Source organism: Leptosomus discolor, chromosome 5 (assembly GCF_034619465.1).
Source record: "Leptosomus discolor isolate bLepDis1 chromosome 5, bLepDis1.hap2, whole genome shotgun sequence".
Lineage (NCBI taxonomy): Eukaryota > Metazoa > Chordata > Aves > Leptosomiformes > Leptosomidae > Leptosomus > Leptosomus discolor.
Genome location: NC_141395.1, coordinates 60,055,721 through 60,071,166, shown reverse-complemented (window position 1 = coordinate 60,071,166; position 15,446 = coordinate 60,055,721).

Genomic DNA, 15,446 nt, shown 5'->3' with positions numbered 1-15,446 from the left:
CCCCCCAAAAGAATAGTTTCCCAGATTCCTAATTGTGAATAATTGCGCCCTGGCAGCACAGAAATTTCCCATATTGAGGTACTATCATGAAAATTTTGCGATCAGTTAAGCTTCCCAGTGAGGTGAGTTGACCCTGGTTAGATGCCAGGTGCCCACCAAAGCCACTCTGTCACTCACCCTCCTCAACTGGACAGGGGAGAGGAAAAAAAAATATAACAGGCTTGAGGGATTGAGATAACGACAGGGAGATCACTCAGCGTTTGCTGTCACAGGCAAAACAGACTCGACTTCAGAAAAATGTAATTTATTGCCAATTAACTCAGAGAGGAGTAATGAGAAATAAAACCAAACCTTAAAACACCTTCCCCCCACCCCTCCCTTATTTTCTGGGCTTAACTTTGTTCCCGGTTTCTCTCCCTCCTCCCCACCCGAATGGCGCAGGGTGGGAACAGGGAATGGGGATTGTGGTCAATTCATCACTCTGTTGTTCCTGCCGCTCCTTCCTCCTCAGGGGGAGGACTCACACTCTTCCCCTGCTCCAATGGGGTGTCCCCTTCACGGGAGAAAGTCCTCCATGACTTCTCCAGCGTGAGTCTTCCCACAGGTTGATTTCTTCACGAACTGCTCCAATGTGGGTCTCCTTCATGGGGTGCATCCTTCAGGAACCAACTGCTCCAACGTGAACCCCCCTCACGGGGTCTCTGGCAGCAAACCTGCTCCAGCATGGGCTTCTCTCTCTCCACGGGCCACAGGTCCTGCCAGGAGCCTGCTCCGGTGCAGGCTTCCCACGGGGTCACAGCTTCCTTCAGGTATCCACCTACTCCGGCGTGGGGGCCCTCCACGGGGTGTAGGCAGTCATCTGCTCCACCGCCCATGGGCTGCAGGGGGACAGCCTGCCTCACCATGGTCTTCACCACAGGCCGCAGGGGAATCGCTGCTCCGGCGCCTGGAGCATCTCCTCCCCCTCCTTCTTCACTGACCTTGGTGTCTGCGGGATGTTTCTCTCACATATTCTCACTCCTCTCACTCGCTGCAATTACTGCTGCCCAACAACTTTTTCACTCTCTTAAACACGTTATCACAGAGGTGAAAAACGCTGTCGCTGATGGGCTCGGCCTTGGCCAGCGGCGGGTCCGTCTTAAAACCGGCTGGCATTGGCTATATCCGACATAGGGGAAACTTCTAGCAACTTCGTACAGAAGCCACCCTTGTAACCCTCCCCTCCCCTGCTACCAAAACCTTGCCACGCACACACAAACCTGTTACACTCAGATTTCTCAGCCTTGCCTTTGAACCACAGCTGGACTTTGATTCTGACCTGTCCTTCTCAATGTCCAGTCTCCTTCCCTGCATCTCAAGTGAATGTTTCCTAGTGAACCCACCGTAAGTTTTGCATAAAGAGGAGGTTTAGGATCAGAACAGTCGTATTTGTTTTCCCAGCAAGTAATGGAAAACTATTACATAGCAGGCATCAAAGCGTCCTCTCTGCGTGGCGTCTTACTGATGCTTTATGACTGAAAACTGGGCCAGATGTGCATGTTTGTGCAGGGTCCATCGTGCTTTTTCAGTGTGCTGTGTGCAAAGAAATCTTCGATATCGGTACATGGAAAGACAAAATCTTAGGTTTGCCTCCACCTCACTTCTAAAACGTTGGGAGTTCGAACATTTTAAAGTTACACCAGAATATTTGCTTCATTTGCAAAGTGAGGGTCGGTACTTTTGCTGCACTCAGAATACAGTGTCATGCTATTCGCAGTCAAGGATGGAAAGTGGATTGCAGCCACTCAACAAAGGCAGAGATGTGGCGTTGGGTGATGGTGGATACTGGGTTTTTCAGGAAGGTGGGATGCTACAGGTACAGCATGCTTGCTAATGGTTAGGCATATTTGCCCTCGGGGAAAATATCTTCTCAAATACTTTCCTGTGAATTTGGATAGTTTGAAGGGATCAAGAGAGGAGGAGGTATGAAAATCGGGGCAATAAAGGAGGTTCAGCCATATTACTTTGTAACATTGAGAGCTGCTGGTTGTTCCAAATAACCCTTCCCTTCTCCGGAGTGTTTGAAGGGTGCAATAACCACCCGCTGGAACACGTCCTGCAAAGCGGTGCTAGGCTGTGTCAGCCAAGCTGAGATCTCCTCCTTCTTAAAGAAGGTAAAAGGTCACCCTCCAGTTCTTTTGTGTGTCCCAGACCTGTCCAAATAAACTGGCAGCTGGTGAAATAAAATTCTTTTCTGGGGAAAAAAAAAAAAGTCAACTGTGTGACAGGCATTATTTGAGAGTCGTTAAATATCTATTGGCTAAGGAGCCTGAGTAGAGCAGAGCAACTGTAACATCCAGCAAGGATATTAAGTGTAAGTGCTGCAAGGATACAGAGAGAGGCTCAAAATTGTTCACACGGGGAATTTGTGGGTGGCACTCCCCAGCGGAAAGAGCTATTGAGTTTATCACTGAAAAGGTGCAGATCAGCCGCTGCTGCCTTGCAGAAGCTGGCATTGGCACCAGCCATAAAGTTGCTGGAAACCTCAAACTGCAAACTGAGTAGCAGCACAGTGCAGTGATGGATTTATTCTCATTTACCTGAGTCTCTGTAGAGCTCCTCCACATAAAATCTGCTTACCTTGTACTCTGTTCCAAGACTACACTTTGTCCCTAATTAAGAAGGTAAATCTTAAAACCTAGTTATAAAATCGGTATTTCATGTAACTAAGTATTGTACTGGGTAAACATTTGTCACTTAAGATGTTCCTGGCAGAGTGAGTCTGAAATTTTATGGCCCTAACAGCTAAATCTTAATTAAACTAGCTTTGACTTTTTCCTTCAGATGCATTCTTCTCTCTGCGGGTATTACTAGGTACGGCTATGTTTTAATTGTTTATAGGTAATTAATTTGTTTTGTTATAGTCTAGATGCTCTACCAGCCTAAAGCAACAACGCAGGGAAATCTAAATACAATTAAAAAGGAAGCAGACAGGCACTCCATTGGTCATGTGCTGCATTAGGAAAGCTCTGTATGTTGAGGAATTGCTAATTCTATACATACAGGGTCCGTTCAACAACTATAAAGCTGACAAAATACAGTATTTTGCTCTCTTCTCTTCTTAGGCTTTGTTTCCATTCCCTATGGTGCCAAAAGGACAGAAAATAAGGAGAGGGAAACTGTCAGGGTTTGAGTACTTTTGTGTTACCGATGTGTTAGGTAAGAGTTCAATTAGGAGCAATCATGCTGAATTACTAAATCATGTTTTGTCATTTAATAATTAAAATGTTTTAAAATGAGAAATAAATATCATCTCCATTCAATAAGCACTTTTGGCTATTTCTAAGCTTCAGCACAACCCTTTCCTGATGCATGAGTCTTCCTTTGAGCTCCAGTGCTTCTGCCAAGCTTTTTGAAAAATGAAATTGAAAACTTACCTCAGTACAATTGTTCTGAATTCAACCTCACTCTTTATAAACGTTAATTTTGAAAGAGCCTGTCCTCCTGCTTATGCCCTCTTTTATTCTGTCTAAACACTGTGGAGTCCAGAGCAGCTTCTTCCTGAAACTCCTCCAAAGTTTAACTCCTCGGTTTGATGTGGTCAGTCCCAGGGGAAACTGAAATAGCAGTACACCACCCCAATGCCCACTCCCAATGCCTTTTTACACTGAGATGTGAAGTGTAACTGTAAATATTTTGAGGTTTCAACCCTTTCAGGTTGGTACACAGCATCTGACTCACCGGCTGCTGCACAGTGCCTGTGTTTGCTGTTGTGTGTCAGTGCAAGAGGAGAAAGCAGATGATACCGTTATTATGCAAAATCACTTCCACCCACCCTAGTGACTCACCAGCACGTCACGGAACAGGATTTACATCAGTTTCAAAACATATCTCCGTTATCCATTCCCAGCTCAGCAGATTATTTATTTCTTCCTTCCACTCCTTCTCTGGATGACGACAACACGGCTACACGCTCTCCGCTCGGACGCAGAGCAGGGCTGGCGGCTGCACCTGGCCGGTTCAGCTGTTTGCCAGAAGCGATAGTCTCTCACTTACGGACGGGGCAGAAATGCGGTGTTGCAAGGGCTGCACCTTCCCTCTCCATTGAGTGAGCGAGCCCTTTTCCTGTGATTGAGGTTTTCTTCTTCAGAAGAAAGATTTTTTGCCTCTATGAAGAGCAGGTCCATTCATTTGTATCTTAAAGAGTTGACTCATCTGTGAATTAACATAAGGTAGCACTGATCTCTGCTTGCCATGATGTGCCAGTCTGTAAACGATGATGACTCAAGGGCTGCTTAACTTAAGACAGATTAATTTGCATCAGTTTAAATTTGCTACTGCTCTTAACACCTTAGTCAAACAAACTGCAGTGGGAAGTCAGTCAATTCGAGAGAGGAAAATGAAGATAATCTCTTTTAGAATAGCTAGTTATTCTCCAGTGGTAATGTGCTGTCTCAGTATTGTGGAAGCACTATGACCTGTTAATGATATTAAATAATTAATTGCATTCTTATTTATTCGAGGAATTCTATTAAGTCGTTAATTCAACAATTCTGTGCTCTGCCGTACTTTTTGTCTAAATGTCAGTAGATGACATTTAAGTGTATTTGAATATTTGGGCTTAAATTAAATCGAGATTGGGTGGATTTACAAATCTGAACACGTCTGGAAATTTGGAGGTTTAGCTCTGTTCCTCATTTCTCAAACCTGCAAAAAGAGAATATTCCAGCCTTGGGTTGCTGCCAAAGAGGATATACACACGTTGTATGGGATGCTGTGCTGGTACACAAACTAGGACATAGTGTATGGAAACAAAATGGTCTGTCCAGAGGAAGACCTATCCTGCAAAGGAGCCCAGCTGCCCTCGAGGAGGCACGAGCACGTGGAGCCGAGGGAGCATTGCCCTCCACAGCGACTGCTGAACTGGAGCCGTCTGTCCTGCTCCAGGGACCCCAGGGATCCCCAGCTGTGTTTAAATTTGCCTTCATCAGTTTTCACCATCACTGATGGAGCTCTCGGGTCTGGCTCAGTCTGAAGGCCCGAACCTAAACAAAACCCCTCTGGAAGAAGCTTCACTCGCCTGCTCTATAATCCAGGCCATGCATACTGAAATGTGATAGCTGATAAATATCTGGTTCCTCCAGTATCTTCCGCAGCTCTTTATTAGACAATCTCCATGCATCATTTTCCTTTGCATGTATCTAAGTTCGTGCCAGAAAGTTTTTCTTTATCTTCTTCAGTAACTTTTCAGGCTTCCAGTTCCACATAGAACAACACATCTTTTTAGAAATCTCAAGGATTTACCTTTCCCTAGGAATTGTTTGCAGGTGAAAGATAGTTCTCACTCTGACTGCATGCCTTACTTCATTTCCTCTTTAAACAACAGTTTGAAATTACAACTAACCAAAAAAATAAGACTGCGCAGGAGCTTCTCATCAGCTGGAAGGCTGTGTGCCAGCCCCAGCTGAATTCCATTCAACAGATCATTTTTTTCTTGACCATATTATTATTATTTTTATTCCATTTTATTGTCCTTAGTTCAAGAGCTTCATCATTAGGTATTGGTTAGGTTATGAAAACCCATTTCAATATAACTAGCTTTATTCATTAGAGTGATGAATTGCCCTGAGTTTGAAAACAATGATTGTTGTGGTGATGTTGAATGCTGAGCTGAAGTTTCTGCTTTTTTACACACAGCACCAAAATTTCAACTTAAACAGTTACCAGATTTCACTGTAAGACATTTTTGATAAGTGCAGCTTAGAGTACTGTGATACTGCTGTTCTCCTTCAAAAGCACAAAGCAGAGGAGCTACACACCGAATAAAAATCTGCTATTTTTAAACACTATGGTTTTACTTTTAGGTTTTCTTCCTATCAACTTTTTGGTATTTTAACCTGGCAAATCCCATCTGATATCAACACGGGAAGAAGTCAGTTCGCCAGAATACAGCTGATCTCAAATGGCTGAAAACTGATGCTAACATGGAAGACCCAAAAAGGAGACAAACTTTTATTTTCATTTTTAAACAGAGAGGATAGCACTGCAATCATTTATGTATGATATTTAGCTGTTGAAGATTACATGGTTTTGCAGCAAATAAATGCTAGCTCAGCAAGCCATGTCAAGGCAGCTGCGGAAGTTACTTGTTGAAATTCTGTGAGTTTTGCTACACATAACTGTCCTGTTGGGCTTAAACACATTCATTCTGCAGCCTTCAAAAGAAATTTATAGTTGTGATTGAATACAACATAAGTGTTATATGAAAGCTGGACAGCTCTGAAAATCACCTTCTCCTAAGAATTATCCCTATCTCCTGTTGCTACTTGGTTTTAAAAGGTAAGCAGTTTGTATCATCTATGTACAAAACCGTCAGATAGCTGCCTGGGAAGAAATTGTCCCGCCATGACACAAGAATTTGCTAGCTGCCTTCCACTTTGTGTCTCCTGCTAGTCGTCTGTCTTGGTTCATGAGACAAACTCACCACACTAGAGTCTTCCCTTGAGAGGGCATCAAGGACTGTAGATTAAGATAAAATAATTATGATCTTCTCTAGTCCTAGCCTAGTGCGTGAGGAGAAACATAAGAGATTTGTAGAGTCTGATCAGACCCAGACCTCAAGGTGAGGGAGAGGGGAAATTGAGCTCTGGTGACAGTGAAGAACCTCATGCAAGTACATGAGGAGTCCTGCTCAAAATAAATCAATACAGCTGTGAGAGGAGGTTAGTAAAGTCAATTCTGTCCCTGCTAAAGGAACATTTTTCTTTTCCCATTTTTCAGGAAGAGTCAGAGGTTTGTGCAAGATGTGTGCTGATATCACTGTGTGTAAATACTGTGTTCACTTGTGAGAAATGATCCAGGAAAGGAAGGAGGAATTCATGCATGACCACAGCATTAGTCACAATTGTAAAGGCTTCAAGACCTATTTTTAAACACGATGGTATGAGCACTTCGTGTTGGTCAGCCACATAGCCTTCTGTAACCGTGGCCTGGCTACAACCCTGTTATCACTAATGCCACTGCAAATCAGAGAATGGGAGAAGCCTAATTTCAGATAAAATCAGTATGATTCTTCACCTGTCTTGAGGAAAGAGAAAGATGGGGTAAAGAAGAGAGGCCAGAGAACAAGAGCTATCATCTCAGTATACTTACAGGAAATGTACCTCGGCTATAATCATGAGGTTACTCTGAGTGCAGCAAGGAGACAGAGATCAAACGGTTATTTTAGCGAAAAATTGGTCTTCTCCAGATATCACCTAATGCAGGGAAAGTCCACTCATTCACACCAAGAACATTCGCTGAATTTTTGATTTACTCAGCTGCTGTTTCCAGAAGGAGCTGTGCTGCAGACCAAAGCACTGCTGGAGGGCATTGCCTGGCTTGGCCATTAAGTCTATCCACGACATCACTTCAGCTCACAGATTATTTATGCACAGTTTCACTCTGCACCTGGGAGCCCTTACTGGGCGCCGCGGGTTCATCGTACTACATCTCTGCAAGCAGAGCAGCCCGAGTCAACTGGCCTCAGAGGGCGGTAGACCAACAGTTAGGGGGGCGGTGGTTGTTGCTTGTTCTTTGCATTCCTAATGGTTGAGACAAAGTCATGAGCCCGAATCTGCTGTCGCTGACCACGGCTGTGTCGCTGATATGATACCAGTGCATTCGGCATTCGGCTGGGTTCACACGCAACAGGACGGTAGCACCTTTGTTTCACGCTGTGCGTGTGATTCATTATCAGAATATGGAGAAAACCCACAAATTTAAATACCTTCAAGAACAGTTAAAAAGCAACAGCAAAAAGAGAAATCTTGAAGCAGCCCAGTGTAGCACTGCAGAACGGTGACTCGCAGAGAGCTCTGTGTAAGAACTGCAGCTTGAGACGGGGGGCTGAAGACTTCGTAGTATGGAAACGAAGCCCTTGGGATTCAGTTAGAGATGAAGACATCTAACCCGATCTATGGCCCATTACAGTCCACAGGGATCTAAGAAATAGCTTGGAGAGCATTTCAGCTGCCCAGCCAGAGGGGGGTCAAGTCCAATAGATAAGCAAAGCACCCAGGGATCCAGGTAGGATCCAGAATGGTACGGGACTCCCATTGTCTCACCTGTCCTATGGCTGGACTCAATGATCTTAAAGGTCTTTTCCAACCTAAACAATTCTATGATTCTATAATTCTAGCAGGGAGTCTGAGCTGCCTTATTGTGTGCGAAATGGCACTGGACATCTCTGTTTACACAGCTGTAACAAGCTATATCTCAAGTTGTCTATAGTGAGAGCTTAGACATCCAGCTTACATGCAGACAACATCATTTTTGCTGTCCAGAGCTGAACCTCACACCTCATCTTGCTTAGTTAAGCTTCTGTCTGCACTCTGCTCCTTCCATTCTTTTGCAGGAGATGCTAAAGCATCCCAAATCCTTTGCTGCGTTGTGCAAAAAGGTTGGATACTTCAAAATTTATTTTTTGAGATATTATCATTTGCAAAAATTTACATAAGATATGGCAAGGTGTTAGTAATTACATGGAAAAAAGCATATAGTTAGTACTGTAAAGTAGCTGACCTGCTTCTAAAGGTTGTTGTGAAATTCACAATTATCTTCTTCTAAAACTCAAATTTCAGAGTTGTGGGGGTTTTCTTGTTGTGGTTTTCTGAACTATTTCCTAATTAAAAAAAAAAAACCCAACAAACAAAACAAATGAACTAACTGAAGGAACAACGTTCCTATATCGTTACTTTAAATATAAACGGATTTTTTATTATTGTTCAGGGTCAACTATTTAATTCCTTGGGGTCGGTTGCATGAGAGCCAATGAGAGACACAAAGGCCTGAATGAGGAACCTGAATTGTGCTCCAGCAGAGCAGCAGGAAAATTTTAGGTTTGATTCAGCATTTTGAGCCTAGCCTGACAGAAACAGGTGGCAAGACTGTCATTGACTTAAATGGAGATGGTATTTAACCCATTCATTTTAGCTTTTTCACTTTTGAAGCTCTAAGGGTTGAGGTGCTTGTATATTTATATGAGAAAAGTACTTTTAATTACAACAGCTTTTTTCACCTAAACACAAGAGAATCGTTTTCTAACTGTCTTACGAAAAGGTATTACTTAAAGCTCAGCTGAAGTATTAATCTAAAGCTGTTTTTAGGAATTTAAAGCTTTTTTTTTTCAGGAATGTGGTTATTTTTACCTAAACAATTGTCTTAATATTTTTCCACTAGAAAAAATTATAAAATTATTCTAAACTGTATGACATGTACCATAATCCATTCCAGTATCAGCTGGGCTAGATCTTCCTAAATACTTTAATTGTAAATTTTCCACAGAGTTTGGTCCCACTCAAAAACAGAGTAATGGGTTTGAAATTGTTGAAATAGTGACTACTACAGCAGTCATACTGTTGAGCACGATGGCGGTAACTGGCTGCTCAGCCTGTATAAAAAATACACCCAAGCAGACTAGCTGTGCAGGTGTTTCAATATGGCTTTACTGCTGTCATCTCAGAGACAGATTCTGAAAGGTTTGGTTCTTCTTTTGTTCATCTGAAAAGATAAGGCATCATTTATATTGCCTTTGGACCACCTCATATCTTCAGACAAGGAATTGCCGATGTATCCACTTTGCAAAAAGAGTCAGTCAGAACTTCCTCTGCTAAAGCTGAGGAAAGAAGCTTGTCTAAGTCCCAGTGTTTCCACAAGCTGAGAAGTCCAGGTCCAAACTAGAGTGAAAATTAGATCAAAAGCACCTGCACCTGGTAACAGAGATGCTCATAGATACACACTTACAAGCACTTTTCTAAATTCTTGTTAAACATTTGCCACTACAAGTGCATCACACATTTTTAGCAACTAATAATTTTGGACAGTTTAAATGCAGAATTCCTCTTACACCAATACAGAAGAAATTCCTATTTCTATTTCATTCTGCTGAAGTAAAATTTTGTTAAGTAATATTCTTCACAGTTATGTACCATGGGTAAAAATGTGAGTGATTTACTATTTAGCACAAAATTGTTCATCACTGTTAATTTCAGATTTTGTTGCCATCAAGAATTAAAATCTAATTTTACAGTTTCTCTGTAAGTACAAATACATGGATCAGCTGTACAATATTCTGCTGAAATAATAGTTTTGTTGTTGGGAATACTAGTACAGCCATGTACTGTATAGGGACGGTGTCAGAACTAATCCTTTTCACATGTGGAACTAAACTCTGCAAGTATTATGATGGCATATTAAGGCAGACCCCACCATTTCACACCAGTCAGCACAGTGCAGTCTGTATGCAAGTAAGAGCAGTAACAGAGTAACCACATCCCACTGGTTCAACATTCATTCATTTTTAATGGGAAACTATCTGCTGGGGGCTAGAAAGCAGCCAAAAATATTTGTTAGTTTAGAGCAAATGACAGTAAGGAGTTCCTACAGGGCAGGGCTCTGCATCACCGACATTTCTCTCCGCAAAGATTACTTGTCATGGTCTGAAAAGGTAAATTTAAATTTAAGCCTGACAGTGTCTCTAGCGTGCTGAGAACTTCTAAGTAGTCTCGATGCCCAGTATATAAATGACAGGCTGGTAAAGTCTGTGGTGCCATATTGGTACTAACATCTCTCCCCCAGCAGCAGCACAGCCCCGTCACTTTGTGATGAACCTCTTGGTGGTTGCATTTGCTGTGTGTTTCCTATTGCATTCATCTAAGCTCATCATGCGTGTTTTCATGTTCTTTTCTGGCACCTGTTTACTGAACCTTAACCTTGAACTGAGCTGTGAAAACACTGATAGAGGTAGCTCTGATCCACAGTTTTAGAAGGGACAACTGGGATTTTGGGGACAGATTGGCTTCAGTAGCTGATGAAAACTTTGTCTTTTCATCTTGCCTCTTCAAACATTTGCTGTACTACTGGTAGCTGAAAAATACATATATAATTTAATTTTTCCAGACACTTATCAGTGGAGCATAATGAGTAGATTGATCAAATAATTGGTCAGCATACTCTTTGTCTTACAACGCTTTGGAGCATTGATGACTGCTGCAGCATGATGGGCCACAAGTCATGTGCTCCAGCACCTGGTCTGGGTTGGATAAACCCTTATGAGAAGATTACAAGTCTCTTGTAATGACAAAGTCACCAAGTACATTGTAAAATATAACGAATTCCAAAGCAGTATTATTGTCCAAGAAGTATTTTTACTGATGTCTATAAACATGGGTGAATTTGGCAAGTTAGGCTGTTGTTTAGGCATGGGATATAAAGACAAGGATGCATCTGAATTTAGGGCAACCAAGTGGGGATTGCAGATACTGAATACTTTTGCGAAAACCAGGCTGCTGAGAAGAGAGGAAGAATATTGCTTAGCAACACAAAACCATTCAAACCTGCAGCCTCTGGTACAGTGGCAGTTTATAAAACCAAGAGGAAAAAGGGAAGGGAGAAGTGGAAGAGTATAAAAGAGCAAGAGGAAGATGGGAAAGTCAGAGTAGCAGAAGGACAAAGAACTAAGAGATTCAGTAGGGAGCACGCAATGACCCACAACAGAGTGACAGAACCAACGTAACATGACAGAGCAGGACAAGACGGGGGAGCAAGCAAGGCTAAGCCATTGCCCTTGGCTGCTCTGGTGTGGAAAGCGGGTCCTTCCTGAGTGAGATTGTTCTGTGTATCCCAGATCAACGTTTGTTCTTATGGTTGCTTTCTCCATCATGTTTACAGGTGAAGTTAAGTTGAAAACGTTTTTTCTGTTTTCTGTTAGCCGAAGCAGGCAAGCAGTACATGGGAAAACAGGTGGGTTTCAGCTGGACCAGTCGGCAGATCTGCCTTGCACTGACACTGCTACTGACATAAGGTAGAGAACTGCAAAACAGATGTATGAAAGAAGAAAGTAATTGTGTAATGATGTCCGCAGTGCCTCTGCCCCCAGAGACCATGGATTTCTCCTGAAGGGTATGGAAACAAAAGGCAAGCCTCTGCCAGGCTGTATTAGAAGTTATCAAGACTTTACATTCTGAATATTTAACTTAGATTTTAAGTTTGTTGTGGAAGGAAAACTTGATAAGCTCACAAACCACAGGAATATTTTCACACATCAAAAAATTCAGATCTCTACCTCAAAAAAAGAAAAAGATTAAGAGGCCTGTGACAATGTTTTACAGCCTTCAGCTGCAGGATCACTATCTTTCCCCTGTGTTGCCATGGGCATGAAGCAGGGTTGTATATTGCAAAAGGAGATAGTACAGAAGGTTTGAAGTTGAAGACTTTTGCTTTGAAAAAGCACGTGATCCCTAATAATCCCTTCATTTTACCTTGATTTGGTAAAATCAACAGAAATAGCAAACAGTGTAGTCAAAGAATCCACTTTTAAAATATTGAAATCCCATAACGTACCTGAAATTAGACATATACAATTTTAAGCAGCAATTCTGAGTCCACCAGAATTCTGTTCTGCTGTTAGCACATGTCAATCTTTTCTCTTCAGTGAGCAGTTGAATTGGGGTGCGGCACCATATGGATCTCTAGGGAGTATGGGGAAGCAAAGCATAATAATTATGAACAATAATAAAAATTTCCTTGGTGCTATGCAATCACAGATGAAATCATTAAAAGATCAACCATTTCAGTTCAAACCCAAGTCGTTCAGCAAAGGCTTTGTGAGAGGTTTACGCTGGCAGCTTTTTGAAAGTAGCTCGGGATCGCTCTCTAGAGGTGAAAAATAAAGATTTCATTGCTGAAGTCTGTTCAATTGAAACAATTCGTTAGAGCACACACGCACTTACTGTAAGACAGGAGAGGTTCTTAATGAGCCTACATAGGACAAAAGCTGAAACCACCACATTTTTCAAAGAGCAATACTGAGCGAAATAAATAGCGAATAGCCCTACGACATTGTGCACGCTCATGCTTCTTTTTGTAACTCTTTAAGGTAAAAGTGCAGTTGTCTATTCAAAGCTGGCTCCCCAGCATCTCCTCTTGCTTAACTTCACTTCCCCTAGTCTTCCCGTTGGCTCTGCCCAATGCAGGGCTCTCCGAAAGTGCCCACACAGCTGCAGTTTCCCGGGTCCCACCAGCACCACCATCTAGCCCCAAGGTCTCAGGGCAATATAACATTGCAATAACTTACGGGATCACATGAACCTCAGGAAAATCACATCCAATTCAATGAAGTTGCAGGAATTAAAATATTTCATTTGTATTTCCCCTGATGCTACAAAATGCGAGCTTCTTGGTGATACACAAACCCCCAGACCATTGTAAAATGAAGTATTTACGATTTACTCTATCCATGATTCTTGCAGTTAATGCCATAGTACAGAAAGTGATGGAGTTAATTTGTTTATACCCAAGCAACATTGAAAGATCCCAGGTGGGGTCCCATCCCCACAAAGTGAAGGGTGATGACAGTTGCTTATGACTCATCTCATGTATTGTGCTCTTAAAGATATTTAAGTCAGTACAAGATAAACTATACACTCTCTGCCTGGAGACAAATACTAAGCTGCTGGCAAACATTAGAGTCTTTCACCCTAAGAATCCAGTCCCAGCTGAGCAGAAGACAAACACTACATTTGTTGACGTAAGCGATGGAGCAGAATTCAAACAATCCCTTCTGTGGTAGGAATTTTGCCAAAAACCCCACACTCATGTACAAGGGTATCTGGGAAGAAGTTACCTTTTTAAAGGCTTCTGCTCAGGAATCAGCCACTGCATGCAATGTTTTTCTATATCTAATAGTTCAGCAGAACATAGATGCCTTTATCTTCCAGAAAGCTTTCAAAATCATCAATATCTTTATGAAAATTAAACTCATACAGAGGTTTAAAAGAATGCCCAGAAGCACATGTTTGAATACTGCAGGAGCACTCACCACCCTCTGCCCAAGAAAATAAGTCTCCAGATCATCTTATCAATGTTTATGAATAACTGAGGGGAGGGTGTACAGAAGAGGGAGCCTGACTCTTCTCAGTAGTGTCCAATGGACACAAACTGAGGCACAGCATATTCTGTCCAAACATAAGAAAGCAGTTTTACTGCACAGGTGTTTGAACACTGGAGAAGATTGCCCAGAGAGGTTGTGGTCTCCAGTCCTGGAGGTTTTCAACACCATACTGGACACAGTCCTGTACAATCTGTTCTAGCTGACCTTGCTTAAACAGGGCAGGGGTGGCCTAGATGATCTTCAGCGGTGCCTGCCAGCCTCAACTACTGTCATTCTGTGATGCGGTCTCACCAGCGCTGAGTTGAGGGGACTAATCACCCTCCTCAACCCATTGGCAATGCTTTTCCTAAGGCACACTGTTGGCCTTCTCTCCTGCAAGGGCACATCGCTGCCTCGTGCTCAACTTCTTTTCCAAAAGGAGCTCCAGGTCCTTGTGCTGCAAAACTGCTTCCCAGGCAGTCAGCCCCAGTATTGACCCCTGGGCTACACCACTAGTGACTGGCCTCTGGGTGGACTTCATGCCACTGATTACAAGCTTTTGAGCCCGTAGGTTCACCTGGTTTTCAGTCCATCTCACTGTCCACTTACCTAGTCTGTACTCCATCAGCTTGTCAGTGGTGGTGCTATAGGAGACAGCGTCAAGGGCCTCGCTGAAGTCAAGATAAACAACATCCACTGCTATCCTCTCATCCCATTGTAGAAGGCTATCAGGTTGGTAAGGCACAAATCCACACTGACTACCCTTAATCACCTTCCTGTCCTTCATACTTTGAAGTTTGCTCCATCATCTTCCAGGGGATCAAAGTGAGGCTGACCAGACAGTACCTTTCCAGGTCCTCATCTTGCCCTTCTTCAAGATAGTGATGTTTGTTTTCTTCCAACAAGTTTGTTTGTCGTTCAGTTTCCTTAAGTTCACTGAAATCCTCTCCCCCTTTGTCCTCAGCTGTGGGGACACTCCCCCATACCCCTTCCCTGCTCATTAGTGAGAGCTACTAGCTCTTTTCTGCATCTACTTAACTGACCTTTCTACAAGCTCCTCGCTACCACCTTTCCTCTTCTTCTGCCTAGTTCTCCTCTCCTTCTCCCCAGTCCTGGTGATCCTGGAACTCACAGCAGGTATTACTTTCTCACACCATTTCATTACTAAGTTTCATTTGTCAGTTTTCAAATGGTATCCATCAGCATTTCAAGATCTATGTTAGATTACCATAACATTAGTACACTGCTATTTTAGATACTTCTGCTGTGCAGCAGCTATCTCCCCTTCTCTGATTTTGCCTACAGACACATAAATTGTGACAATCCAGTTATGCTTGCTTTTCCTACTAGGACATAAATCATCTGTTATTACTTATTATAATAAAAATAAAATTCCCATACTCCTTACGTTCCAGAGTGAGTAGACTACGTTCTTCATTTCTTCCACAAATAGCTTTCTATCTTAATCACCTGGCATGATTCTCAGGAACAGAATGAAAATTTTCCATTTCTACACAGTTCAGAAACCCTGCTCCATCTGCCAGAAATCTTTTAAGAA